The sequence below is a fragment of the Xiphophorus maculatus genome, chromosome 20, assembly GCF_002775205.1.
Source record: "Xiphophorus maculatus strain JP 163 A chromosome 20, X_maculatus-5.0-male, whole genome shotgun sequence".
NCBI lineage: Eukaryota > Metazoa > Chordata > Actinopteri > Cyprinodontiformes > Poeciliidae > Xiphophorus > Xiphophorus maculatus.
In genome coordinates, this window is record NC_036462.1 from 26,197,532 (window position 1) to 26,202,718 (window position 5,187).

Genomic DNA, 5,187 nt, shown 5'->3' on the forward strand with positions numbered 1-5,187 from the left:
ACCCACCTTAAACACACACACAGCTGAAAACTGAACGACAAAACACCAGAACGCAACTAAAACTTCTGTTTTATCAGGACAAGCTGTCAAAAAGAAACACAGTGGTTCTTTTCTTTTGTGTGTGCTGGGAAAACCAAAAAAACAAAAAAAACAAACCAACATTTGCTCATTTCTCGTGGAGGAATTCCTCACCCATCACCTCTGCTTTACCTGAGCACTCAGCTCCCTCTGCTGGCTGAGTGGAGCAAATGTTTCAAACTAACGCGCGGGAATCTGGGCACGCGTGCCCGAAAGGACGCTTTTAATTAAGGAAAACAAAGCAAACAACAGATTTAGTTTTTGTTTCTTTTTAATTGTCTCTCACGAGGAGGACTCCGCGCCTCTCTCTGTTTACCAGTGAGCCGAGTCTCATTGTGAGGGTGCAGGCTGTGGTCGCCCACTGCTTCCTTGATTACAGACAGTGGTTGCTTTGCAGCAGCCAATTAAAATCAAATACCATTCTCTCCCATATTACCAACCATTGTGTTTATTTGCAGATCAATTCCCCCTCAGCTGCGCCGTTTTGCATAATGAATGCAGAGGCTTTTGATGTGCTCGCCCGGGTGGGGATGCCCTGCTGTTCCTACCTTATTGCCATGTAGCAGTTTGAAAGCCGCTCCGAGTTTCCTCCGCTCGCTGACGTCCCCGTGTTGTATTTAGAAGACATTTGTACCGCTGATGTTTGTGCAAGATTAATTTGTAGAGTTGCTCCCGTTGTCGGCTGCGGCATTTCTTTAAAACGGGTGCACTAGATCTAAAGAAGCTAGCGCCAAAGTGGAATTGTGGTAATTTCTTCGAACTTGCAATTAACCAATCATTTAATTAACCGATATGAGGTAGGCCGTTTCTGAGGCCATTAACTCCTAAAAAAAAAAAAAAAAAGTCTTCAAGTGCAATTCTTCATGCAGCTAGATGCACTTTGGAGAATGTCAACAATTGGTCTCCCTTTATTTCTCTATTGCACTTGTCAAGTTTTTCCCCCTCTGTTCAAATATGTCTAATGGAATAATTGACATAAAATTCCCACCAGATCAACAACAACTCAAGTAATCCACACACACAAAGAAATCAACGCAAATTTGTCCATAACTGAGTGCATTAAGCACTTAAGGAAAGGCCCTTTTTTTTTTTTTAAAGTAATGACAACTTTAAAATGTTTCCCGTGCAGAAAAACCAGTAACGCGATTTTTGACCCATTCTTCTACACAAACTGCGTTAAAAAGGTTCTGGAGGTCCATTTTATTCACTCCGATCCTCAGTTGTTTTCAAAGATTTTCAATTGGATGCAAGTCAGGCGATTTACTGGACTATTCCAGGAGTTTTACTATCTTCCCCTGGAACCAATTAAGAGCTTCCTAGGCTGTGTGTTTAGGACTACCATCATGGAAATTCACACTGATGTCCTGTAGAGGTTCACCAAGCCAATTTTAACAACTGTATCGGTCCAGATATTGAAAAAAAATGTAGCTCGCTGACCATGTGCCCATAAGGGCAGATCTATTGAGTCATGTTTGACCAAGGTAAGTCCATCTATGGTTTTTGTCAGTTTCAGTTTCTATATGATCTATTTCACATCGGCTGCTATACTCCTAATTCTGCTGACTGAAGACATTGGAGTCATGTTGCTTTTACATGTTTGGCCAATCTTGTGAAGCTATCGGTAAGTGTGTTGTACTGGTGTACAGTTATCAAATAAATTTGTATCTCAGTACCTTTTTTTTCTGTGTTAAAGAAAACAAGAAACGATTTAAGTCACTTCAGCACTGTTGTTCTGTATCGGATCGTATCGGCCTATGCTAGAGTGAAAAAAGTGGATCGGTACATTTTCTGGTACATTTCTCTATTCATCCTTCCTTCAGCGATATGAAGTCTCCCAGGATCCTTTGCTGTAAGCCGGCCCATACTTTACAAACTTCAATTCGGACGTGTTGTTTTTGTGGAGGGGTGAGTAGAAAATCACAGTTGGCACAATTATTGGAACCGCTAACAGGTACTATGCCATGTGAATCATCATGTAATTTTAACGTTTTCAGGTTGATCAGTGTCTCGTAGAGCTGAATACAGAGAATCTTGATTCTAGAGACCAGTCTGTGTGTGCCTTTCATCACTGCATTCAACGTTTTCCATTGAGCTAATCAGAGGGCAACGTGATGTTTGCTAGGTTTGTTTCTGTTGGTTTCACAGAAAAAGTGTGACCTTTTAGCCCCAGCATCCCCTGACTGCCTCTGGGATTTTACATGCCTGACCAATGTGTGTCTTTCTCAATCACTTTCAGGTTGTTATAATCCCACCAACAGCTAGTTGGCTGTGAAATATTTATTAGCCAGCAATTACATAACTGGACTTATTGGTACAGGTTGCATCATATCACGGTACCAGAAGTCACTGTACTCTTGAGAGCGACCCACTCTTCCACAAACGTTTTTATCAGCAGTCTGGGTGTCTAAAGACAGAGATTTTTACACCTCTGTCCCTGGAAGAGATTGTGCATGTAGTTATAACTGTTAATTCTACCAGCTTATTGATTTGGAAAGCTTTTTTCCTTAACACATAACGGCGTACAAGTGATAACCGGATGTTGTATTTATTAAGATTATCTTCCGATCGGAGCAAACAGAAGAAATTGATAAGGGTGCAAATAGATTTTGACAGTAAAACAGTGAATTTATTAATGTGCGTGTTTGAGATATTCTTTAATCTCCCATGGCAACCATTCAGCTGTGCAAAACGCCTGGGTGGCCTGAACGTCGACTTTGAGACGAAGTTTCTCCTTGGAGCTACAATTTAATAGCTTTCGCCTCACAGAACGGCCCTCCTCTGCGGCTCCATTACTCGGCTCCTTTAGACTAGCCAGCAGCAATTAGCAAACACCAGCTGAGCTCATTAAACGAGCTGCTTCTCAGTCCAACACTGGCAAAAACGTTGCTACAGGGTTAATTGAGGAGCCATGTTGTGATGACCTCCTGAAGGGAGAGTTTCAGAAAGAGCAGGAGTTTCTAAGAGAGACAGAGGCCCAATCTGAAGACATTAAATTACAAGTCATATTTTATATACAAGGCATTTTTTAAAGCAATTTATGTTAACATAGTTACTTTATTGTGCTTTATAGCACAATCAAGGCACACGATACTGTTCTCCAGGGAGTATTGTGTGCCTGGAAAACACACAATACTGCCCCTTTAAAAACAGTCTACCTCATATTAAACTCAGAGTCCAATGTCCGTGCTGTGTTTCCGTCAGCTAATGTTTTATTCTACATTGTTCTGTTGAAGTAATATCAAACCTAGAAACATAACAAAGGAAAGCGTTATTAACCCTCTATGGCATGGCGTTGCCCTCAGGCAACAAACCACATAGCTGTACCTCACATTGCTCCTTTATTTTATTTTTTGGGGGGCATGATTTTTGACATATTTTTGTCCAAAAAATAGTTCTTTTATGAATATAGTTTTTGTTTGATTTGTATTTCATTTCTCATAATCAGTGTAGACAATCTTGGTGTTCTAGACCAATGTTACCCTGAGGCAACAAACCCAAATCTGGTTCCAGGAGGTGTCAGAGTCCGATTTTATGATTGACATGTAATTAGGGACCACCAAGCTCCCAAAGAATGCAGGAAAATATTTCTTCCCCACAAAAATAAAAAGTCATGCCATAGAGGGTTAAAACATCTTTACTCTGAGAAAAGTAATGTAACGCGGTTACTGCTCTTTTATGTTGTAAGGGGGTTATTAATTTGTCATTTTTTTATTTTTAGGACTAATATTTTTGTCGCCTGAGTACAATCCTCTCACCCCAATCCTACCGATTCCTGATCTCTGTCAGGTTTTAAAACTTCCTCCTTGAGGACAAACGCAATCTCTACATGATTTTATTACACCTCCCATCCTTTTGAGTAGTGAAACATTTCTCTCATAAATCTCAGCGTGAGTGATACATTTATTACCCTGTGCCTTCTGAGCACACTTCAGGCCAGCATGAAGACACTAACCTGTTTTATATTTACAGTATGGACCTTTGTTCTTAATTTAAATATGAAAAAAAATGTTCCTGTTCAGCCATGGATCACCAAACATGCTGTTTAAAGACACGCTGATGCAAATGGAGGCGTTTTTTTTTTTTTTTAAAGTGATTGTAAATGCATATAAAATGTAATATTAAATGCTGTGCAAAACATTTCTGCAGTTTTTGCTTCTGGCAAAATATATTTTTCATTACCAGGCAAGTACAATCTAAGTAAATGCAAAAAAGCAGTTTTCACATGACTGCTTCATTGATTAAAGGGGAGAAAGAAATGAAATGCAACCTGACTCCACGTGGAAATATAATATCCTCATTGTTAAAACATGTATTAAGTGTTATTAACATTTTTATGGACAGCTTAGATAAATTACACCAGCCACGCCCTGCTATAATTACCACCAGAGCTCAGGAATCCAGAAATCACCTAAATAGAAGCTGTCTGACAACATGAAGTAGATCTTACCCTTACACTTACCCGTGATTAGAAGAATTTCAAAAATGGTTCAAAGATTAGAGACAAATTCACTGACATTTATCAGTCTGAAAAACAAGGGCCAGCATGGTTTGGATGGCTTTTTTTCCCCCTCTTACTAAATAAAATCATCAGGATTGAAAAATTAAAATTTTTGCAATTACCGTATGTAGAAATTGGTTTATCTGAAGAAAGGGAAAAACAATAAACGTGACAAAAAAAAGAGAGAAAATCTGTTAGGGGGTAACTACTTCTTTACAGCACCATAAACACAATTGTCAAATTCTTCCAAATTCCCATCTGTGTGTGTGTGTGTGTGTACTTAGCATTTATCCTGTCCTTTACTTGTAAATCTCCTCTTCTGAATTCACCCTGGACAGAAAGCTGTGATTGGCGGCATAATCAGCAGAGGTGCCAGAATCACAGATGCAGTCTCTCGACTAATTGCGTGAAGGCCCCGTGGCGAAGGCGGCGCAGGTGCTCCTTCCCTTTGTCGACTCACTTTGCCGTGCGCCGCTTCCTTTGTGTCCCCTGGAACTCTTTGAGCAAATATTTTCTGTGCTCTTCCTCGTGAGAACGTAATTGCAAATTAAAGCAGAAAGAGGATAAATGGGAAAACAAAGGAAAACGCGAAGACGAGGTCGTTACGTGGA